General features: G+C 35.9%; 2 protein-coding genes and 1 long non-coding RNA gene across 5 annotated transcripts in view; all 3 read left to right on the forward strand.

The window, feature by feature from the left end:
- The window catches only part of LOC115225437 (adhesion G-protein coupled receptor G6-like), a 176,499-nt gene that overhangs the window by 131,693 nt on the left and 28,847 nt on the right, over positions 1–15,959 (forward strand). The window lies entirely within an intron of this gene.
- Positions 1–15,959, forward strand: part of LOC115225268 (adhesion G-protein coupled receptor G6-like) — a 1,160,637-nt gene that overhangs the window by 29,427 nt on the left and 1,115,251 nt on the right. The window lies entirely within an intron of this gene.
- LOC118768117 lies at positions 5,280–7,951 on the forward strand. The gene is made up of 3 exons (XR_005003990.1): positions 5,280–5,361; positions 6,503–6,504; positions 7,941–7,951. It is a non-coding gene; the product is annotated as an uncharacterized LOC118768117 (long non-coding RNA).

The raw sequence follows: 15,959 nt of genomic DNA on the forward strand, positions 1-15,959 counted from the left end.
GCCCATTACCAAAATACAAAAATTATTATTATAATCATTATTATTGGGATATATCCATCTTTACCAGAAATAATTATTTCATGTTTTTTTGAAGTTTATAAATTATTAAGACGTCAGCAACATAGAATTTCGCTGATAACAATAAAGTTTCTAAAACGAGTAGAGAGATTCGAAGGATTGCTTTGGTCTGATGTTACAACATCAATCATGATAACAGGAGATGTGGGTTCGAATTCCGCAGGCAGCCTCCGACACCATTTTTATCCAAAGGGTTTTCTAAACCAATATTAACACTCTATTATTTATAGCTTGCCTAATTCATGATCCATCGTTTCAAGAAAGAATTATAAAGAAGTGTGATGTTCTTCAGTGATTCTTCAGAATCTGGGATATTTTCTCTCCAAATGTTATGCGAATATAGTGTCTCTTCATTTTATTGCAATAGAATATGCATGCTGATGAGAAATATATACTCTACCTTTTGAATCCATTTATGCATTTTCTGTTTTATTTGCAAAACCTGAGTGTTTAAGTCCAGCCCTTTATTTGATTACCCTTATTTACGGCAGTTACCGCTGCGCTTGTTTCCGTAGTTGCTGAGGTTCACACCTAAGATATTTCGTACACTTTCTAAGAAGACTTCACTGTGAAATACGCAAAAAGTATCGGTTAAATGATAAGGTTTTCAATGGAATTTATCATTTCTTTTTTTCTGCGTTTAGGGATGGGTGACAGAGCGGTGTTGATATGATTTCGTTACGTATCTCCAACGTATATCACACATCATTTACAAGCGATGAATATAAGTAAATCTCCACAACATTGCTTATACAGTTGTCTTTCAAGACTTCATCAGTTTGTATCGATCCAATTCGTTGCTTTTCGATAAGTTTTTGAATAATGATTCATTTAACTTTCGCGCATACTAAATATTCCCTATGCTATTGCTGTTCCTTGCAGCAGCAGTAGTAGTAGTATCATCATCAGCAGAAGTGGTAGTAGTATATGATTTTTGTATTTATTGCAACAGCCTGTATGTGAAAATAAGATAACGATGAATGGTGTTACACTGGAGTTTGAAAAATCCTGCAGCACATACAGAAAATGTCTTGCAGCTCTGAGAAACAATACCTTTACATGCAATAAATGGACCAGTGGCGCTTCTTGTGTTAGTTGTTGCACCGGAAACTTATGTAACAGGAACTATTCCATTGGTAAGCGATGTTTATTTTCTTATATAATTTAACCTGATTTATTAGACGTGGGTGATTAATAGGAAATTGTATAATAGTTAATATATGAAAAGGTATAATCGCCGTAATCAGTTTTCAAAATTTATTGCGTTCCCATTGTAGGTGCGTACATCACTTGACCAATCCCAGAGAAACAAGAAACACAGCTGTTTATATAAACAACAATTCTTGTAACGTCAGACACCTGGAGACACTAATTTGTATATTATTACTATATAACACTTTATTTAAAATCGGCGTCTATCAACAGAACTGTCAGTCGACAATGCACAACACATACACGCACGCACACACACGCATACACACACGCACACATAACACACACTCACACATATACACACATATATATTTATGTGTGTGCAATGTAAGTTGATGTCTCGGCTGCGTTTTAGGTTTAGGAGAATATATTCTTAAAAACACCTGAACGTAAGTTAGAGGGAAGTGAAGCAACTTACATCAGGTCCCTTTTTCTGAGTGACAGACAACGATGTATGGTCATTGTTGTGACTTTCAATATCACGTACCGAACAAGATCTGCTGCAAGCTATATCACTGACTATAACTATATGTTAAATGGCTTAAACTCTAATCCATAATTGAATCCTTTTCCGTGGTATCAAATGCTGGGAACTGCCAAGAGAGGATATTAATCTTTATATGAAACAGAATATTCAAAAGTGAAATAGAAGCAGCACTCGTGTTATAAGCTTCATCGATCACATACTTAATGTGTTGTGTGTTTGAAGGAAGACTGCGATTCAACGAAGGGGGTATCATCCTGTCAAAGTACAAGTTGTTAAGCATCGACCCCCATCCCAACTGAATGGAATTTGGGGCGAGTTGTCTAGCCTGTCCATGACTTTCAGGTGCTTAAAAAACCCGGTAGTTTGTGGTAGTAATACACATCACGCAGTTTCGGAGCCTACTATGCAACAAATCGTCTTCCTTAGGTATGGTCGAAGATATATGTAATTTAGAGATGTTTCGACCAAAGATGGGTCCAGGTAATGTCTAACTTAATAGTGCAACCGAATGGGATTTGCTAAATCCTTCTTATGTCATATTTTGTGGTATCATGGCCCATTCGAGTAAGGAGTTCTTGTTGATTCATTTGTATCCAGGAATATGTGGTTTACTGACATCCCTTGAAGAAAATTTCTCCAGATTCCCTTCAAATGTTATGGGGTCCTTTCCCTCATTGATCTGTTTTGAGACAATGTTAAATAAGGCTGTGGTTGTTGAGGAAAAGAATTTGTGTCACAGTGTATCTATGTTTTGTGATTCTAAATTGTGGGGGGGACGTACGACTAAGGGTCCTAACCTTGGATGGATGCTGAAACTAAATTTGAGGTCGTTGGGGGAATGCTGATGGATTATTCTCTATATCGTTCAAATGATGTATCGGTCACGGCGGCGCTGGAGAAAATAGAATCTATATATATATCTATATATATGCATATGTGTGTGTGTGTGAGCGCACGCGCGTCTGTGTGTGTGAGCGCGCGTGCGTGTGTGTGTGTGCGCGTGTGTGTGTGTTTGTGTATTAAAAATGTAGCATTTGATAAACAAGACGAAAATCGAGAGTATATAGATATAATCTAATTTATTAACTTATAGATAATTAGAATACTTACAAGTGTTTCAGTTTTACTCAATATCGTTACAAATTTATAAAAAATAAATGAAATTTGCAGTTAGAATATTATATGAGCAAAATCTCAACCGGGCTAATTGACATAAAAAGATTAGATGTTGTTTCATTGAGATTTTAAATCCAACTGAACCAAATAAAAATAAATAAGACAATTTATCCTTTATAAATGTGTACGTGTATATATTTTAGTACACCTGTCGTGTGTGTCTTGTTCCTAATCTCAATGATACACTTCTATTTTTCTATCATCCCATAGGCTGGACCAATTTCTTTCTGTTTCATCTAATTTACAATTCCCCATTAAAGAAATCCAGCGAATCCAAACCACCTGCTGTAAACGTATCTAGAGCCGTGAGTATATATTAATTCCCTGGTGCTGTTTGTCTCTCTGCTTCACTCTCTTCACAAACTTACTCATACGTATACGTGTGTATATATGTATTCTCTCTCTGTGTTTTAATTTCCTCGTTCTGTTGAAGAGCGTAGGCTCTAAACGTAAGAGACTTCCTTATCTTCCCGAGCGATAAACTGATACACCAGTTTGTTCATTATACACCTGTCTTCGTCTTTCATGTTTCTGTAAATTTCAACTGTATATGTATATATATATATATATATATATATATATATAAATCTACACTGACACACACAAAATATGTAACACGAATACGAGGTAAAAAAAAAGGTGTAAGTTTTACACTAAGGAAAGAGAAAAAAATAACAGGAAAATGGGAGGAAAATGTTGAGAGAAAAATACGTTGGAATGTTGGACTACATCTCCGCTAAGTTTTCTTATTCGTTCATCTTACGATGTCTTGCCATCGCCTACAAACCTAGTAAGAAGGAACGTCTCAGAAAATGATATATGCAAATACGGAAAAGTTGGAACCCTGAAACATATTCTTTCCAACTCTTCATTGGCATTCAACAGATATAAATGGGGACATAAACTGCTCCTTAAGTTTATCTTCAATGTTATAAAGAAGCAAATTGTTCTTATCAACAGTGGAAGAAAATCATTGAAAAACTAACCAGAGATTTTATTACCTTTGTGCTCTCAGGACAGCAGATCCGTTTCCTGAAAAAAATTCCTGTGAGTGATGAAAATGGCATGGCTAATGCAAGGTGGCTGTAGATTTATCAGGGTGCTAAGGATTCTTTTCCAACACAGTTACGGAAAAGAAAATGGATATCATAATGCGGTATGAAAAAAATAAAGTGGAGACTCTAGTCGAGTTAACGGTTCTTCGCGAAGATAACACGGACGCCGCCCGGGCTCGAAAGACTGACCGTTGTGTAAACCTCCTCAACGAATGTGAAGATGGAGGCTGGAAAACTGAGCATTTTCCAATTGAAGTCGGATTCAGACGATTCCTTGAACGCAGTGCCAGGCGTCTCTTGTTATCGTTAAAGCAAACTCGTCATAAAGTAAATACCACCATGAACGACATCGAAACTACAGCGGATTTGGTTAAAAAGAGACGATGGCTAGAAGAATATTGAGCTATATTTGATAACCAGATGATCTAGCCAACGGGGTCTCATGTCAGTGAGTGGTGGTGCGCAATGATGTCGACAGGTAGGCCTCGAAACGGCGCGCATTCTCTCCTGATGACGCATACACTTGCTGGCTTCTGGTTCGCATAACTTTCGACTGGTAGCATTCGCATCTGCAAATTGTTTGTAAAACGTCTTCCTATATGGTGAGCTGTATTTTTACCTCATAATTTTCTTCTACATTTATTTGTAGCACTACATACAAATATGTGTATGTTTGTGTGTGCGCATATATATATATATATATATATATATATATATATATATATATATATATATGTATGTATATAATACTGTCTTCTATCTATTCATTCATTTCTACACATCTGAGTATGAGCATATAAACATTTATGCATGTGTGAATATACTCAGAGCGAATAGAAAAGAAAATGTATTAAGAAAATGACACTTAAGTAATGAACTCCTTTACTAATATTAACCCACCTCAAAGTGAGATGATGTCCTGTGATATTTTCGTTGGAAATGTGAGCTTTGATTCATGAGCACTATCTTTTGAATTTTTGTCATTCTGGGGTGTCCTGGTATCTCAGCTGGGTAGCAATCAGCCCGTTTTGCAATCATTCCCAGGGCATTTATGTCAAGAGGTATTGTTTTAGTCTTCAAGTTCCATATTTTGCTACTTTCTATTTCAAAATCTTTATACTTGGTCAGTTTCTGGCAGGTCTTGACAGATACGTTTATATTAATTGTGACAGTCGTATCAATGAGGAGGCATGATTTTTGTCTGAAGTCTTTCAATATAATGTCTGGCCTATTTGTCTCTGTATTTCTGACATCTTGAATGAAGAAATTACTCCAGAGGAGTGAGATGTGATCATTTTCAAGCACTGGCGGTGATTTGTGTTCCCACCGGTATTTATCATGGGGCAAGTCCAGGTTTTTGCAAATTATCCAGCGAATATATTGTGCTGCTCTATCATGCCTGTTGCACATGGAGACAAAATGATCAATGGTTTCATTTTGTTGTTGACATACACCACATGTTGTCTACTGCCGTTCTCTAATATGTTGACCTGGTAGTTCCTTTGTAGGTAGGAATTGATCTCGGGCTGCTATGAGTAGCCTTTCTATTTCAGATTTTAAGCCAGAAGCCATTAACCATTGATGGGTAAGGGCTTTGCCAACATCTGCATTATTCGATCGCTTTGGATATTTACCATCAAGAGGATTTTCGTGCCATTTATGAGTCAGAATATCTAAGGCATCAGTTTTACCACAGATTTTCATACGCTTAGCTTTTTCTGCGCTTCTTTCTAATACGTCTAATTCCGGAATTTGTTGTATTTGGATTTCTCTTAGATATACCTTTGCCTGTTTTGTTACTGAGTATGATGCTTTCTTGTTTCCATGTTTTGAGACAAGCTTTTAACATCCAGTTCTCAGAGTTTTTCAGGTAGGTGTTTAGACCAATTGTGGCAATCTTCATTGTTAATACCAGTTGTAAAAGTCCACAGCCTCAATCTTTTCTTGGCAGACAAAGTTGTTCTATATTTGCCTTAGGGTGGTGCATTTTATGCATTTTCAACAGTTTTTGTATTTTTCTGCCAAGATTACCTTACATATTTCAGTAATAATTGACCAGTTAAGGGTATTGAAAATGTAAGTCGCGACTGCTATGGATAAATCATTGATCGCTTCGATCCTGTTTCTTGCATTCAGCTCTGTCTTAAGAATTTCTCTCACCCTGCGATAACATTCTCTTCTGATCCTTTTGTAGCTCTCCGCCGATTGTATCTCTTTTATGATATTCTGCTGGTCAAGGTTAACGTTAGATGTTTCCGTCATTTTCCTTTGAGAAAAGTAGCTTTTGCACATTTATCGAGGCCAAATTTCATTCTGATGACATCACTGAATTGTTTAACAATCGCTAGTAAGCCATTGAGTTGTTGGTCATTTTAGCAAAGAGCTTTAAATCAGCCATCTAAATGAGATGATTTATATTTTTATCAAACATTTTATATCCGTACTGTGCATCATTGAGCAAATTTAAGAGAGGCATTAAGGCTAGACAAAAGAGGAGTGGTGGAATTGAGTCACCCTGGAAAATGCCACATGAAATTCTTACATCTCTAGAATTTAGAGATTCATTGTCACTGTTCAAAGTCAGTGTGGTTCTCATGATCTCATACTTATAGAAAAAAAGTCCGCAGAGTCGGAACTATTTTATACATTTCCATACATTTCCTAATCCATACATTTCCTAATCTTTTGTCTTTTCGAAGAAAATATTTTTCGCAGCGTTCACTATTTTCCTCTCGTCCTGGTCTAAGGACCCTCTTTCTTTGTTTTCGTTCGTTTGTTTTGTTTCCTTGTATGTCTCCACTGTTATGTTTTTGTTCCTGACTTTGGCCCTCCATAATATCCAAAAGCTCATTTTGGAACTTATGGGAGCGACTTTCTTCGAATTCTCACATCGTCGGTGAATGAACGAAATGAGGAGTAGATAGACAGCTGACAACTGATGAAGGGTCGTCCTCTCTGCTTACTTCTCCTGTTTTCCCATTTTTGTCTCTCATTGTTTTCAACTCGTCTGCTTTTCTACTTCGTTCCTCTTCGTTATTTCCATACTAATAATGTATATATGACTATTGCAGATGGAGGATGAATTATCAAGCTTGACAGGAGCGTATGAGGTTGAATATTGTGGGTAAGCAAAATGGCATTTAATGTTTATTGAAATTTTGTTATGGGTGGGATCGAAATATTCATTTGAATATGTATTCTCGTTTACAATAGTGCTGTAGAACATAAATAGAAATTCATACTTTCAGTCAACTGTTCATCTGTTTTGTATAAATGGCAAATAAACTCACATATAAATTGATATATATATATATACAAAGAAAGAGAGAAAGAGGAGTGGTGAGAGAAAGAGAGAGAAAGGGAGAGGGAGAGAAAGATAAAGAGACTGAACTACATATATCTTCGTTACCATCACCATCATCAGCAGCATCATTATTATCATCGCATCATCATCATCGTCGTCATCATCATCATCATCATCATCATCACTCTCAACAGTTATGGTGTGGTTTCTATGGCTTTACAGAGTGTCCCATGGATAGAATACATTGAACAATGGAGAGAATCCGCCTTGCAATTTCAAAGAGTAAAGAGACTACAGAGGCTTCTATGACTGAAGATTAATAGACGAAAAATATCATACTTTAAGACATGATGAAGTTTGACGAATAGAAGACATTTAAAGTGGTAAGGTGGTGGTAGGGGAGAAAGAGAAAGAGGTTGGTCACTAATGTGAGAGGGAGTATTGGAGTTAGAGACAGAAGGGAAGGCATTCGTGTTAGAAGTTGATATAAAGGGGCCAGAGAAAGCTGTACAAGTGATAAGGAGGGACGCAGGGAGATGGATAAAAAAAGAGTACTTTAGCATGGTTACAGTCATCATGATAGGTCAATGTATTGTCCTACATTGTCCTATTGTCCTACCCAGTAAAGGATCGGAGGAGTTGTGGGATAAGGAGAAATTGGGGTAACCGTTCATAGATTGCGAGCTTCATAGGTGGGGAAAAGATGAATGAATTGAGACTAAACTACCATATTTGATAAGAATATCTGGCAATACGCAATTGTGTGATCCGTTATACTTTCTAAAAGGAACTCAGAAGTTCTAGTTGTTGATTTCCTCCATTTCGTGCTTGTAACAACTAGAGACATATTTTGTATGTAGATAAGACCTTCCTTAAAATATTATGAGTCCTTTCTTCCCTAGAACCGTAATTTCTCCCGATGAAGCACACAAAAAATGTGTCAGATTGTCGAAACTTATCTTCATTTAAGATAACCTATACATTACTAATACTACCTCTATCGCTAATATATATATATATATATATATATATATATGTATGTATATATATGTATGTATATATATGTATGTATATATATATATGTATATATATATATGTATATATATATATATATATATATATATATATATATATATATATATATATATATATATATATATATATATATACATATATATTATATCTTATATTAGATAGATATATTATATATATATATATATAAACTAAATAAGGGTAGAAATTGATATTAATAAATTAAAACCAGTGTCTTAGCATATTTAAAAACAAATCCGAAGATTAAATTCTTTTACATACAAAATTTAGAGGACTGAACTCTAAAAGTGGACAGCCTATATGCTAAACATAGACGTCAAATCGCCATTACCAGGAATAATGTGTTCTCAAGGAAAATCTAAGCAAAAAACCAGCATGTAAAAATAAGCAAGACAAATGAAAATATACGAAATAAAAAGCGATTACCTATGTACCGTTGGTTTCACTTCTTAATATTTTTCGTATATGGACACGCAAACATCTGCAAGATCATCAGCATAGTCTGTCGTTTACAAAACAATTTCCAGAACTAGATACAGAATACTCAACCGGAATCCAGCATGTATAAATATCTACAAAATTATATTGAGGTATATCTTTCAAATACCTTCACTTTGCCGTTCTCTGAGATTTTTCTTGAGAAAACATTCTTCATGGTAATGGCGATTTGACTTCTATGTTTAGCATATAGGCTGTCCACTTTTAGTGGTCAGTCCTCAAAATTTTGTATGCAAAACCATTTTTAATCTTCGGATTTCTTCAAAATATGCTAAGCCACTGGTTTTAATTAATAGCAATGTCTACCATTATTTAGTTTTAAATATAAAAATGTTCTCCAACCGGTAAATTGACAGCTGTAGTTTATTAACTGCAGAGTAGTTTCCGACCTCAGCGCGCCAAAGTGAAGGCATTTGAAAGATGGTAAATACTGCAGTGAATGTGCTTCTGAGAGAATACCCATGTATACTTGAGAATAGACGTTTGCAATAAATCGTACGTCATAAATTGTATTTCAAATAGATCGTTACCTGTTAAAATGCATGTTATTAATATCTACACCGCATACATCCAGGAATAAAAATACACACACACATACAACAACAATAACAACACACATACATATGTGTGTATGCATGTATATCCTGATCTGTAATACAAGCACAGTCATGTACCCTAAATGGAGTAATGGCCTAGGCGCTTATAATGACGTCAGTAGGTAATAAGTTACTGTTAGAATCTCTACCGAAGTAGAGAATTTATTATTTGACACACATCACATCATATACATTAATATTCATTCTTGGTAAATAAAAGTTTATCTAGGTAAGCAGTACCAGAAAACCGTGGAATTTAGATTCATAAAATTTTAATCTATTGAAATAAAGTTGTAGACATTGTTGAAACGAATTATATTGTTTTAATCGCTTTTTAATATCCTATTTCAGATTACGAGGGCAGAAAGAGATATTTAGTATTAATTGCTTAGTACCAGATGATGTCACTAAAGATGAAGTTTTGAAGCAAATCTTTGAAATTTTTAACACATCACAGACATTACATAATTTGGGAATTCATGAAGATAAGATGGAATTGATTGGTGAAAGTAAGTAGTAGTTTTCTCGCCATTTTTATAGCCATCACAATCACCATCATCGCCATTGTCATCTACGACGACGTCGTCGTCCTCATCAGCCTCATGATAAGAAGGTGATACTATTGTGGATACTCACAAACACACTAATACAACAAATACACACACAGAAAAAACACACACAACGCCCACAAACACACACATTTTCACCCTTTTTCTCAAGTCAATAATGTGTTTCGTAATTTTATTTCTAATGTTCTTTTCTCCTTCCCACTGTCAGCTGAATCTCTTTACTCATTTTAGTTGGATTAATTACTATTTCTACAGAGGTATTTGTTTACTACCTATTCTGTGTCTAAGTCTTTTGGAGTCAAAGTAGGACAATACTGTACTACTGACGATTGGGAAACAAGGAACACACTATTCACAGCTGTCCTCTTGTCGCAAGAAAAGAAAGTGACTGGTTTTAGTTTCCTAATGTCATGTCAATTCATAAGAATTCTAGAGTTACTTTATCTCTTAATAGAGAGGACGATCAGTTCCCTTGAACCTTCACAGGATCTTCGAGGATGATGAGACAGTAGATGCGATGTATCACAAAACTGGAGACATGTTCTAAATAAGAAAATTCTCCTCCACTAATGGAATCAAAACTGTCAGGTGGGGGCCATTAAACCAGGTGACGGATTAATCCTTTCAGCCTAGATCGAGATGCTGAGATTTGAAATCAGAAAGTGAAATGTTGGAAGTAGAAACGCAAAGTACCCGGTTACGCCAATACCCCACGCTGACTCGTAATTTCTTTACAGAACTGGAAACGAGGAAACCCAAATTTGAAATCATTGCTCAGAATCGGAAGAAATATCATGAAGTAGTTTCGCATGACGTACTTTACAACTCTGCCAATTCATTGCCTACAGACTGTACGGGGCACTTCTGGTTTTAATTGCAAGTTAGTAGCAATCACCGCTAGATGTCTATTCATGTTTTTTTTCAAACGAAGAATAATTCTAAATATCAATAATTTATTTTGCATAATATTTGGTTATTTAATATAAGGGTTTTTTAATTTTGTCCTCCGAATTTATAGCTGTTCTCATCATCAGATTCTTCTCTTCAAACATTGTAAATTAATAATCTACCTATTCAATGTTAAGTGAATGCGATCGATTCAGTGTCTAGAGCATCGGGCTCACAATAATTGTATACTGAGTTCGATTCTGAGACGACGGCGGATGTTGTGTTCTTGAGCAAACCAATTTATTTGACATTGACTCAATTCTTTCTGCTGTATAGATGAATCACGATGTCATTGTTGTCAAGTTGTATCGGCCTATGCCTATCCCTTGGAAAACATTCGTGACATGGAAAGTGGAGGCTGGTATGAATAGGTGACTACTGCCCTTCCACAAACAACCATGCCCGTACTTGTACTTCGGAGGGCAATTTTCTCTACATAGTTTATTCACTGTTAATACTTCTTGGCAAATCTAAACGTAAAGTTGTGATTGTTGTTAATATTCGTCATCGTCATCCTTTCTTTAGATGGTGTGTCTCTGTAATAAAGGTGAATCACTAGTTCAAGGAGTCATTTTGATGAACCTAACAGACTTCAAGCATGAAGCATGCAGAACAGCAACGGTCTAAGCTATGACATATCTTTTCATTCTTTATAAATTCCTCCAGAGTTGCCACCCATGTCAGGTCATTAAACATTTATACATGGCTACGAAAGAAGCAAACAGCGCCGTACAAAATCATCTATTACATTAGTATGAAAGTTCTTGGACAAGTCATTTTTGCAAGTAATTGAAGCCGATCTAATGCAAACTGCACGTCAACTTGCGGTACAGTTTGTCGTCTCCTATGTTACGATCATCAACCACCTTCATCGTCTTGGAAAGAACAGCAGGCTTGGGAAATGGGTGCCACATGAATTGACTGAAGCGAACAAACAAGCACGTGTGTCACTGCATGTGAAAGTCTGTTCTGGCGAAGCCGAAGATTCGATTGGTTGGAGTCATTAATCACTGTGGATGAAAAGTGGGCACTGTACTCCAACGTGAGGCGCAGATAATCTTGATGTAGCAAAGGTCAACTGTCAAAACCGTCACCAAAAGGACCCCTTCTTCAAAAGAAGGTTTTGTTTGGTGGGATTGCCGTGGAATGATCATGTTGGATCTTCTTCCACGCAAAACCACCGTTTGGAAGGATGTCTACTAAGAACAAATCGACCGTCTAAATATCGCGCTGGCCGAAAAACGCTCAAATTTGAAGAAGATAATTTACCACCAAGACAACGCGCGAGCACATCGTGCAAAGAAGACGTCGGAGAAGCTGAAGGAGGCGGTGTGGGAGATTATGATACACGAACCTTAACCCTTCTGACTACCACTTATTCTCTGCCTTGCAACGCGATACAGAGTTAGAAAACGAAAAGGATATGAAATCTTTACTTTACGTCTTTATTGATTCAAAGCCACGCGATTTCTTGATGAAAGGATACAAAACTTTACCTGAAAGATGGCAAACGTTGATCGATAACGAAGGTGATTACCATTTGGATTGATTGTTCTTTATTGCTTTTTTGATTGTTAATAAAATGATGTGTTAAAAGTGTCCAAGAACTTTCTTACCAAACTGATAGAATGTGCAGGAACACGCTGACATATATCTGAAATGAAGTAAAAGCAGTCTTTGCTTGGCTGAAAGATTTATACCTTCCTATGCTTTCATAAGCTCAAAAAGCGAAATGTTTGGAAGATGCCCCCAGATACACAAGTTCATTTGGCAATATGGTCCAGTATATTTCTGAACTAGAGAGTAATCGACACCCATAAGAATGTTTCAAGTTCACACTAAGTGAAGACCAATTCAAGGGAAACACATCTACAAACTGCTGAATAATGATATAATGCCTTTCACTGTACATCGTTTCGTTTTTTATCAATAGATTTTACCACTGATGTCAGTTGACCAGTCATTGGCATTGCTTGTAATATTGCTCGACAATGTATAAAAATATAAACACATACGTATAGATATATGTGTATATAAACGTATGTATATATGTATATCTTTGTGTTGAACAGAGTATCGTATGAGAGTCGAAATGGAAGAGCTCCGTTCAAGAGCAATGAAAGAATATTTGAAAGATTCGAACTCTAACACAAAATTGAACTTCACACAGTGAAAGAAACGCAGTGAACCATATTAAAAAATGGATTCTGAAGAAAAAGACGCTGACACAGAATTGAACTACGCACGGTGAAAAGTAATATACACACAGTGAAAAATATATGAAAAACGATTCTGAAGAAACAATGTCAACGCAGAAGTGAACTACACTCAGTCAATAATAATATGTCCGAATAATAATCCGAAGGATTGATAAATCAGTTCGTTATGTGTTAGTCGCACTAAAAGTAATAATATCGACTTGGTACTACCTGCGGAATTTTGAAAAAACATATAATGATGTAGTGTGCAATACATAGATTTGAAAAAAGATAATAATAATTGCCGATAGGGGTATATCGGAGAAAACCAGGATATAATTAATTGCTCTGTGATAAGGAAATGATAAAAGATTTTGTTGTTCCGTGTAAGACATAGATTTGAAAATAATAATAATTATTATTCCCGATAGGTGTATATCGGAGAAATCTATGTAATAATTGCTTTCTCTGTGATAGGAAAATGAAAGAAAACAATTTTTGGTGAATTGCCGATATGTGTGTATCGGAATGCTGTGTAAATTTTGAAAAACGATATAGGTTCTGTGGAACAAAAATAATTCTGGTTAGAAAAAACAAAATGAAACAGAATTAACGACATATTTATAGTAATACCAGATTTCAAACGTTAGCAAATATCCATCTGTCGATTCAGTTGCAAAGAAAGTTAGAATGGACAAATAAAACCCAAGCCGTTTTGTGATTGAGGATACTAAACAAGTGCTCTTTGAAAGGACTCCGGATGAAATGGAAGTGACTAGTGAAGAACACGTTGTAGAAAATTCTGAAATTATAGAATCTGAGCCGTCTGTTACAGGAAAAGGTCCTTCTACTGAAAATGCTTCGCCGGGGAATCATTTTAGTACAAACACTTTATTTTAAAGATAGTGAAAGTTTGCAGGTAACCAATACAGTTTCTGCCGAGAAAAGTGTAGCGAAAGGGAAATATGTAGAAATGAATTATACATGTATAATAATAGTGTGTAAATTTTGAACACACACATGTTTATATATATATATATATATATATATATATATATATGTGTGTGTGTGTGTGTGTGTGTGTGTGTGTGTGTGTGTGTGTGTGTGTGTGTGTGTGTAATTCTGGTTAGAAGAAATAGAAACAAACCTCAAAGTGGGAGGTGTTGTGGCGGACGCCTCCAGGTGCGAAGTGGGTTGCTCCACTACTAAGAAATACTGGACTAACACAGTCAGCAGTTTCAGGCGGCGAGGGCGCTGTTCGGGCTGGTCTCACAGACGCCGAAGTACGTGGTGATGAGGTGGGACAAATTAGTGTCGAGTAGGACACAACGATATAGAAGGTACGGAAGGTATTTGAAAAGAGTTTTATAGATTACAGAGAAATGCTGAGACAACCCAAATCCCAATATCTTCTGATGACACTTAAAATTTGTTCAAAAGTATTTTGGATCGGATTAAATGATTTTGTTTTCTTTTTTTCCTGACATGAATTTAACTCTCCTTATGACGTAAGATTTGTATCTGATGTCTTCAAGCACAACATTTCTGATTGTTGGTTTTTTTCTGATTCGAAACTTTTTGTAATTGGCTTCATTGATTACCCTGGCTTGTCTTCAACGTTTTACTTAGGCACCTGAATACATTCAGGCGTGCTGCTAGGATCAGTATCCTACTACTACTACTACTGCTGTTGCTTTTGCTGCTGCTACTACTACTGTATAGAGTAGTAGTTGTACTATATAGATTAGTACATTTACTTGCCCAGCCACCATCATCAATATCCATGTATTTCCAGGATATAATCCACACCAATGAATTCTCTGAGATATATCTCATACAAATGTTTTATTTCTTTTTCAGTGTTTTGTAAAGAAAGCACAACCTCAACAAGCAATGGTACTTTCTATTGGCCAATTACAAAAATAGGAACTGATGTGACGATCCCATGTCATGCAAATGTAGCAACGAGACACTGGTTCGTTTCTATTGTTTTACGTCTTCTCAAATTTGAAGTTTTCATTGTCATCGAAGTGTAAGAGAATGTTACATTGTATCTTATGATAATTCTGCCTGTCACTACGTTACTTAGCCCATCGGTAACGCCATCACGTGATTAGAGATAAAGAGTGAGAAAGAAAAGATAGGGAGAGTAAAAAGTGAAAGAAAAAGACAACGAGCGAAAAAGAGAGAAAAAGTGAGAGCATCGTGCATGACGTGCGGCAGAGGGAAAGGAATTGTAAGGCTTTTATGTGATTAGTTTAATGGAAAGAGAGAAGAGGAGAGATAAAGAAAGAAGAGGATAAGGTGGAGATTGAGGCAGAAATACGGAGAATGTAAAAGAGGGGGGAAGAAGTGTCCATGAAGTATGATAGAGCGAACCTAAGGGATATCATTTTTCATTTGTTTATGGAGGAAACGGGAAAATAAGAGTGAATATTTATTTTGAGTGTTGTGTATTGAGTCTATAAAATTGTGAATAAATTATATAAAATATTTATATATAAAGTGTATTTCAATGAATAGCAGATTATCATTTGATACAAGCGAAGGCTAATCTTTCAGGATATTTCGATAAAGTTTTCAAAAATAACCCATTACGTTTACCGTTAATTCCGTGAACTATTCATCGGTGCCGCTAGTCTATAATATAAACTGGACATGGGCGATCGTTGTATTCTCTCTTGTCTTGAGGTTCACAGCTAAACGGTTGGGTGATTCGCGTGAAAAATGGCACACATGAGAAGACGGATGCATAGATTGGAATGCGGTTTGTATTTTCCTAGAC

Source organism: Octopus sinensis, linkage group LG27, assembly GCF_006345805.1.
Source record: "Octopus sinensis linkage group LG27, ASM634580v1, whole genome shotgun sequence".
In the NCBI taxonomy this organism is placed as follows: domain Eukaryota; kingdom Metazoa; phylum Mollusca; class Cephalopoda; order Octopoda; family Octopodidae; genus Octopus; species Octopus sinensis.